Below are 10,260 nucleotides of genomic sequence, written 5' to 3' on the forward strand. Positions count from 1 at the left end.
GTAGTCTATTAATTGGTTATTGACATTTTGGAAGCACGAGGTTCGTTCAAAACGGGTGACCAAACTGCCGTCAAAACTCAAGTAATGCTCTCTCTGGATACGCAAGTCCTCATAAGACAGTAAGCTTCATGGCCTCTCCTGTGATAAACTAAACTCCCTTATCAATGTGTGTTTGTATACACTTATAATTGGTATGTTTCTTTACAGACTTCGGTAGATGTTCCCAGTTAGATACTGGTTCACTTATTAAAAATAAGATTTTATGTCACCAGGACTCTTGTAAGGGAATTCCTTTGCAGCCCACGAAACATTGTGTGGCAAATGACTTGCAAGGTTCTGAAGAATTCTACGTTTTCATGCAATAAGCATGCTGCAGAGAGTCCAAGAAATATTTCCTGCTGTGAGAGAAATCATAGTGAGTGTTTTGTGCTTGTGTGCACAGAAAAGAGATTTATTGTTGTCATCTGTCAATTCTCATGGCCAACGAAACGAAATATTTTACTGTAAGCTCTGTGAGTTTTCATAATTCATCTGGTGAGTTTTTGTTATACATGGTTGTACACATTATAACAGTTTGGTGTATTGTGTAGGACAGTGATCAATTAAAGGAGTGGTGTGGGTAGGTCGTATAGCACACGTGTGAGAATGAGAAATTTGGACAGAAAACCCCAAAAGGAACAACTTCACAGATCTATGTACAGGTGCAAGGATACTCTTATGACAGATTTTAATTAATTTGGGAGAGGTTGAACTGGTTTTGACTCAGGATACAGAGCCATGATGGGCATGTTGGAACACAGTAATGCACCTTTAGGTATCATAAAAAGCAGATATTTTCTGTACTGCCACAGGGATCATTAGTTTCTCAGGAAGGTTCCTGTGCCAAGAACTTACTGCTGTCTAATGACTTTGAAAGTAGTAGAGAAGAAGTCTGTACAAAACAGCAGTTATGGGTTAGATGTAATGAAAAACAGATACTTTGAGTAGACCATACTCTGTTTCATATAGAGGTGTTTTACAGTCGTGATCGATAAATACATAATGGTTTTACAGAACTATACAAATTCAGAGAATTCTGATTCTCACACAACATCTGATGATGCAAATCAGGCCATGAATGTGAAAGCTGAGGATGCGTCAGACCAAGGGGAAAAGTACCATGTCCCAATAACATTTATGGAAATAAAGGCTGAACCTGAGGTGAATTATGTGTTAGGCAGATATTACAAATATGCAGAAATGGTGGTTGTCTTTCTGATCTCCATCTTTGTCCATGCACGTGAAACAACTCCACATGGTTGACTGGATTTTGAAGAGGTTTTTCTGAAATTGTCTCAGTGTTGCTTGTGATGGACCACTCCCAGTTTCTTTTAAGCAGATCTAGTGTAGATGAAATCAAATACACTCTCAGCTAAATAATATTTGAGATAAATTCCATAGTAGGAACAATCTTTCACATTTTACTTGTCTATCCAATCCACTGAGCAGTGCTTTGGTACTACTTCATAGAGTTCCCAGGTTTTATAAATGCTGAAAATTATCATGTTGAGGAACTGTAACAGGATAAGTAATGAGTCTCTAAAGATCTGTGACAGTGGTTGACAGATTATACAGACATGTTGAACATTGCACATTGCTCATTATACATGAAACTTTGCTTCTGTTCATACCTTTTAGTGATTTGTTGTCCCTCTACTGACAGGTTTTATATTATTTTGTATTGGATAGACAGGACAGTCACGAAACTGTAGATACAAAGAACACATAAGATGTATAGAAAACAGCACACAGGAATTGGCTTCATAATGAAACACACCCACAACAAAGGGTCTGTTAATTTCTAGGTGTACATATACAAATACATAAAGATAAATCTACTTGTAGATGAAAAAACTAAGAAACATTCTATTCAAAATAGTATTTGCACAAGGTAGCACACATACACCTAACTGCATATTGGCACGTGTATAAGTCACTATACGAGTAGATGAGTTTTTGATTGACAGTTGGATTTGTTGAACACTTATAGATCGTAACTACAAACACTTAACACTGTTGATAATTCACACACTCTGCAGTTCAGTACAACATGTACCAAGTCTTCTCAGTCTGTGTCTTCTCCAGTTGTTCCCTGGTAACAGTTCCAAAAATGTCCTCAGCTTCCATGCTCACATTCTTAACAGCTGTCGATTGTCCCACAACTAACTCATGGTCAGAGTCAAAGCCACACTGCAACTGACAGTAAGTCAGTCTGTAAGTCTTGGTGTCAAGCCCCATCTGGGCCTCATGATCAGATATTTATTACTGTTTGACATTTATGGTCTTGTTTTTATGGGGTGCCCACTCTGACGAGAGGATGGGCTGTCTTTTGTATATGCTGCTGGTCCTTGCCAGCGCACTCTTTCTTGGGTCACAGTCCCTTGGGACTCATGACCATATTTTACTGTCTCAGATTTGAGACTTCCCTTTTCATTGTCTCTAATGACTCGCAAGGTCAAAGTGGAGGTATCTGACCCCACCTTCACACAGATAACTAACCCATAGCTTCAACTGTCCTTACTCATATTCAAAGTTAAAGTCACATTGCAAATGACAGTCAGTAAGTCAAGCCTCATCTGGGGCTCATAACCATATTCATTACTGTTTGACAGTTACAGTCTTATTATTATGGGGATCCCTCTCTTGTGAGAGGACTGGTCTGTCTTTTGTCAGAGTCAATTGCCATTTCAAGACTCTCTCATTATATAGCGTAGACACAAACTGCATAGAAAACACCACTTCCAACAGTTATTCCACTGTTGCATGTTACATAGCCATTACATAGCAGTGGCTGTTTCTCTGGCTTCACAATTCTTTCTTTTAGCAAATATTCCACAGTATTAAACCCCACATATCTTTATTCCAGTACCACCCCAGACACTGACCATATTAGCAGCACTGCACACAGCACACAGTAGCAAGTGATGGACAGGAATGAAAAATTTACATTAAATTTGGTGACCCCCCCCCCCCCCCCCAAATAGACTAAAGAAAAACAGCTAATTGCATCCTGTTACGTTTGCAGACTATGAGGCAATAACACTCATATATCAGTCATGTTCTGCACAAAGTCTGCATAGAAAAAGGGAACACTAACAGAAACGAGAATATCTACAAAATTACACACACCATTGGCAGTTATACACAAGTAAAGAACTCTCTACACTCTCATCTACCTGGGGTTTAAATTTTATGTAAATACATATTACTGCTACGAATTAATGTATACCAAGTAATCTCCTCTCTAACATGTGAGCCTCTTGTGGTCACCCAATAGGGTTGAAACACGTAAGGCACATTTTCTCTATTAAATAAGATTGTAACAGCTGCATGTTATTTATACCTGATGGCTTTTGTTACTTAAACATCAATATAAGTTATAGCAGCTGAAGTGTCTCATAACAGTTTGTAATGAAAGGTGGCACGTTTGCATGAACCTGTTGGGTTGGAGATACAGAGGATGAGTAGTGCAAAATACAACAAACAAGTTCTATATTTACTGAATGGATAAAGTATTTAGCTGATGCTACTAGTGCTAGACTTGTTGCAGCTCAAGAGGTTGCTTAATATGTGAAACAATTCACATGAGAAGGAACAAATGCCCTCTATCAACTGAATCTTAATACCTGGTCATCTGAGCTTTCCAACCTGAATGAGTACAACTTTATCACCTTCTGCATCATGACAATCATATGACACATATTGTAAACATGTTTCGTCCATCTTGTCGTGAGTTATCCATTTCCCTGCATAGACAGAGCAAAATTAGTGAAAAACAATATGTTAGAAGAGATTTTAACGTTTAAAACTTTTACGGTTTTAAAATGTAAATATGCAAAATAATCGCCACTCAGAATCCACATCTAACTCACGAAGCCCCATCCCATCCAGTGAAAGTTGGTGTCTGGTGTGCTGTAAGTGCAGGAAGGACTGTTGGACCTGTGTTTTTTAATGAAACACTTAATTGTGAAAGATGTGTACAGGTCATTTTTGGGCAATTCTTTCCAGAGTTAACAGAAGAAGAAAGACTCCGTGGCTGGTTTCATCAAGATTCAGCTACTGCCCACACTGCACATACTATATCTATGCAGGCTTTGTCTGATGTCTTCAAAAACAGAATTATCAGCTGTGGTATGTGTTCACCTGATCTTGATCCTTGTGATTTCTTCTTCTGGGGTTGTTTGAAGGACGAAGTCTGCAACAGTAACCCCTGAACGGAAGAAGAATTAAAAGGTGTTAATGGGGAAATTGCAAATATTCTTACAGAACGGCTTCAAAGAGTAAATCAGAATCTCTTCCTCCAGTGCGAGAAATATCAGCTTGTAGAGGGATAACATTTTCATCACCTGTGATCTGTTAATTGAAAGTACTTCATTTAAAACCTTATCAGGCATACTAACTCGTTGGCACTATTTATATGTGCCTTGCAGCCGGCGATATACCAGTCACTCATAAGTACAGCTCTGTGAACTGGTCAACAAAGGTAAGAACTTCGCAGTATTTGTAATATTTTAGTGCTTATGAGCAATGCTAACATTTCGTTTGTATTTACATTTTTTTCATTCTTCACATATCTTACAAAGAGGTTTAGGTGGGGTGTTTTGTGTATGCAGTGTTATAGATATTGTATGTCAAGTTTCAAGAATAGTTGAATAATCAATTCAGGATTACCACTGTACATGAAGCCATAGACAGAATGATTAAATATCTCCTGATTCCTAGATTGCTTCAGACAGAATTTATGGAATATGATGAAGTACGTATTAAATTGTTAAACATGTTAATATGGTAAGCTGCATTTAGGCTGCTTAACTTATCTTTGAGGGAATATAGTCTAACCCCCCCCCCATTTAATGTTCCATAGTTTAGGATTTTCCTTCATTTGTCATTAAATTACAGTTATACAAAACCAACTGACTCACTGTTTAAATTTTCTCTCTTAATTTGTCCTCACTTTAATAGTCAGTTCTGCTGATCCCCAAAGAAACCATAAATTTTGTTTTGCAGAATGGGCCTAGAAGCATGAAGTCTGGGGCCATGTTTTATTTCTAGCTTCAGAGATGGACTAGGGAATGCATGGGGTTTGCAAATGCACTTCCCATGAATTATGCACTGAAATATTTGTGTCTGTTAATGTGAGGACGCCGGTCACGGTAGCCAAGCGGTCTAAGGCATGCACTGTCTTCGCTCGCTTTAAAGCCAGCATCATGGGTTCGAATCCCACTCAGGGCATGGATGTTTGTGTGCGTTTTTCTGTCTTTGTCTACAGGTAGAGGCCTTGCGACGACCTGATCACTCGCCCAAGGCGTCCTACCGTATGTGTAAGATCGAGAAAAACCAAAGTGAACGGAGTTCATGGAGGTAGGCCTAGGCCCACTGCGGCTGTAGTGCCAAGGAAAAAAAAAAAATGTGAGGACACCAGACAGCTGGTGTTGCACTTTGTACTTTCCTTAGTGAAGTGAAGCATTCCTGATGTGAAATAGCAAGGCACCCCTAATTCTGTGCACAAAGTGCCTATTCTGGTGTCAGATTTTTCCTACCCTGTCTTTTGAGCAGATACAGCAAGCCATGTTTTGTGCCCATCAGCCAAGCTTTGCTGTCTCATGCTTCTTGATTAGCTGCCATATTCTTTCACATCAGATGTATAGCATTATTATTTCATTCAGCATTTATCTGAACATTTGGCTCTGTAATTAGCACTACACTGACAGGAAGATGTTTTATTTCCTGCAGGTAGACCAAAGATTGTAATTATAGGCTACAGCAGTGGTTAGAATGTTAAAAAATATACTAGTTCTTGATCAACAGTATGCTACAATCAGTGAAGTATTTTATGGAAGTAATGCCTAAGTATATGTTACTGTCTCGTCACCAAAATGCAGGGCAAAATCATGACATAAAGATAGGAAACAGATGTTTTGAAAATGTGGCACAGTTCAGATATTTGGGAACAACAGTAACAGATCGAAACGTGATTTAGGAGGAAATTAAGAGGTGATTGAACTCGGGTAATGCTTGCTACCATTCAGTCCAGAACCTTTTGTGTTCTTGTCATCCAAAAACATAAAAATTAGAATATACAAAACTATAATTTCCCTGTGGTTCTGTATGGGTGTGAAACTTGGTCTCTGACATTAAGGGAGGAACATAGGCTGAGGGTGTTGAGAATATTTGGACCGAAGAGAGATGAAGTGACAGGAGGTTGGAGAAAACTGCATAATGAGGAGCTTCATAACTTGTACTCTTCTCCAAGTATAATTAGAATGATCAAGTCAAGGAGGATGAGGTGGGCAGGTCATGTAGCACGAATGGGGGAGACGAATGCGTATAGGATATTGGAGGGAAAGCCAGAAGGAAAAAGACCACAGGGAAGACCAGGCGTAGGTGGGTGGACAATATTAAAATGGATGTTGGAGAGATAGGATGGGATGGATTGGATGGATTGGATGGATCTGGCACAGGATAAGGACCAGTGGAGGTCTCTTGTGAACACGGTGATGAAACTTCGGGTTCCATAAAATGCTGGGAAATTTTTGAGTAGCTGCAGAATTGGCGGCTCCTCCAGAAGGGCTCAGCTCCATGAGTAAGTAAGTAAATGCCTTATGTATGCTATCTGATCAATTGCAGATAAGAAATTTAAGAACCATCTTGGTAGGTCAGTCATGTAAGTCATAGCATGAACATTGTAACGTCCATTATGTATCATCCATCACTATTTCAACACTTTTTTATTCACTATTTAGTTTTAATTTTAGTTTAACATTATACACTTTGACACCAGATGTTTCGGCCCCAAACGTCCATCTTTAGGTGTCTTGATATGTTACAAATATTTTATTAAATTATGTTAAAACTGCTACACTGTCTTATAAGTCCATGTTAAAATCACACGCTGTAGTCCTCTTTTCCAAGGTAAAGCCAGATAAAATCCTTTAAAGTTTCTATTATATCCACGTTAATTTTGTGCATATTATTTCAACTCACACAGGGTGTCGTCCATTTTCATAAATGTATGTCTGTCCAGGGTGTTTTGTCGCTGCAGCTTGCCCCCCACGTTTGTAGCCTACTTTTCAGTTGTGACTGCCATATGCCCCTGCTTTGCGTGTTTCCTCCACAGCGTGTGGTGTTGTCTTTACTAGTACCAGGTGGGACTGAAATTAAATGGGACACATCAGCTGTTGATCTATACTGATGTGAATCTATTGAGTGATAATATAGATACCATAAAGAAAGATGCATGGACATTAATTAACACTAGTAAGGAAATTGGTCTAGAAGTAAACACAGAGAAAACTAAGTATATGTTGGTATCTCGTCACCAAAATGCATGGCAATATCAGGATATAAAGATAGATAACAGACGTTTTCAAAATTTGCAGTTCAGATATTTGGGAACAATATAACAAATCAAAACCTAATTAAGAGGAGATTAAACTTGTGTAAATCTTGCTACCATTCAGTCCAGAGCCTTTTGTCTTCTCATCTGCTGTCTAAAAACATTAAATTAAAATATATGAAACTATAATTTTGCCTGTGGTTCTGTATGGATGTGAAACTTTGTCTCTGACATTAAGGGAGGAACATAGACTGAAGGTGTTTAAGAACAGGGTCTTGAAGAGAATATTTGGACCGAAGAGAGACGAAGTGACAGGAGGTTGGAGAAAACTGCATAATAAGGAGCTTCATAACTTGTAAGTTCTTCAAGTATAATTAGAATGATCAAGTCAAGATGGATGAGGTGGGCAGGGCATGTAGCACGAATGGGGGCGAGGATGAATGAATGGATGGAGGGGTAGGCCTTCTCACCCTTGCACCGCGACCACCTACAGTGGTCTATCCATGCATACAGGATACACAAATATGTGATGGAGAGGAGGGCTTTGCTGCACAATACTAAAAATTGCATCATCTTCAGTAGGAATGCTTAGCGTGCAACAGTGACTCGAATAACACCGCCATTTGCTTTGCAGAAAGTGCATGGCATCATGTTCCAGGATTGCGTAGGTAAACACATAACATTAGGGAGACATTAAACATAATTAGAATGAGCGTCATAAATACAGAAAATGTATACGTGTTTTAGTTCAACAGGCGCGATAACAAATCAGTGATTCCATTCACTGTGTGGGCGCCAGCAGCAGGAATGCAAAAAGAAACGTTTTATGTGTAGTAAGGGGCACGCGGTAGCGTAGTTGGTTGAGGCACTATGCTACAAGCCGGAATGCTGCGGGTTCGAGTTACGATGAGGTGCAATTTTCTTTTTCAGTTGACCTAATCTCCTTCCAGTCGAACTATGTCCCTGGGGTCGACTCAGCCTCTAGAAATGAGTACCAGAAGTCTTCCTGGGGAGGGGGGGGGGTAAAGGGCGCCCGATGCGTAAGGCTGACAACCTCACGGCCATCTGTGAGCCGATTGTCTAGAGATGTGGGAGCCTCGACGTCTCACAACACTATGGGCCTTCACGGCCTATTACAGGGAGAACTTCAGCCAAAAAAGGAATGGTAAAATAAAGGAAAACGGCTTTTTAAAATTAATTTTGATATACGGATGAGGTGGGCAGGGCATGTAGAACGAATGTGGTAGAAGAGAAATGCATATAGGATATTGGTGGGAAAGCCAGAAGTAAAAAGACCAAGGCATAGGTGGGTGGACAATATTAAAATGGATTTGAGAGAGATACATGGTATGGTATGGATTGGATTGATCTGGCTCAGGATAGGGACCAGTGGAGGGCTCTTGTGAACACAGTAATGAACCTTAGGGTTCCATAAAATGCTGGGAAATTATTGAGTAGCTGCAAAATTGGTGGCTCCTCAAGAAGGGCTTAGCTCCATGAGTAAGTAAGTAGGTAATGCTGATTCCAGACACTGCACACAAATACTTCCTACTACATCAAAAACTTAGTTTTTTTCGTAACCATACGGAGTGCCTGTTAATTTCGTTCAGTCTGTTCGTCCGTCCGTCACTTTTTCTGTCTGTACATACGAAACGTGAATGCCACCGAGCGGATTTCCATAGAATTTTGTATTTGAGAATTATACGAAAGGTTAAGCCATTTCGATTTTAATTTAGATCATGAAATTTTAACGACAACCTTGAAAGAAGATCTATATGCATTTCTACGAGTTTTCTCGCTTACCATTCGTCGTAGAGAATCATTTTCCGAACAAAAGCTATAGAGAAAAATGAATCACACATTTTATATCCCTTGTACTTTCCCATAAGTATTCGAAAGCGAGTGTCTTGAATACATTAGTTAGCTTCAGCGTTCAACAATCAATATGCCCTGCAGAATACATCTAACTAACATCCCCCTAATTTAGTTTTTCGTAGTGATCTGTTTCCTTCTCAATGGCAAGGAAACCCCTACATGCAGTCTCCTTCTCTCTCATGCGTACTACATGCTCTGACCATGTCATTCTCCTCAACTATCAGAACATATCAAAATGCTTCGAAGTCGTATTGTAATACAGCAATGAACTAAAAGAAAATAATTCTGATCTAAGCTCAATAAAGAATGTTTTATTATGTTATTCTTCTAATTCATTCCTGTATCACAATACGACTTCGAAGCCAAAGAAGCAGTTTATATCGCGTATATTCAATTTTGATCTAGAGTGTTTAATAACAGCGAAATTGGCTTTGCTTCTTTGTTAAGAAGCAGTTTATATCGCGTATATTCAATTTTGATTTAGAGTGTTTAATAACAGCGAAATTGGCTTTGCTTCTTTGTTCATTCAGTAGGCCTACATAGTTCTGACTTCTCGCCAAGCTGAGTGTCATAACCTAACAATAGATAGTCGCATGTGAATTTAACTGGTAACTATTATAAGGGAGGGTTTATGACAGTTTAATTATTTCAGTTTTAATTTAATCGACGGGCACACCTGTTAAATGCACACTGCATCCTCTTACAGACTTATCTGTATTAAATTTTGAGCCAGACGTGAGAGCTTTATCACTTTGTATTTCTTCCTATCTTAGTGTTGTTAGAATTATTGTTCAGCGCACTCTAAGAATAAGATATTCAGTTACCGAAAATGATCACTCATTCAAATAATGTAATTATATCAAACTGCGTAATAAACATGCATATATCTTGTACTAACAATAGTAGAGAACAACAACAAAAGTGTTGTTACAAATTAATAACTCTAATCTTTGTGATAAGCGTGTACCGAACTTAAAAACAATTTATTTCTCACATAATCGAAAAAGAGA

This window comes from Cryptotermes secundus, unplaced genomic scaffold, assembly GCF_002891405.2.
Source record: "Cryptotermes secundus unplaced genomic scaffold, Csec_1.0 scaffold169, whole genome shotgun sequence".
Taxonomy (NCBI): Eukaryota; Metazoa; Arthropoda; class Insecta; order Blattodea; family Kalotermitidae; genus Cryptotermes; species Cryptotermes secundus.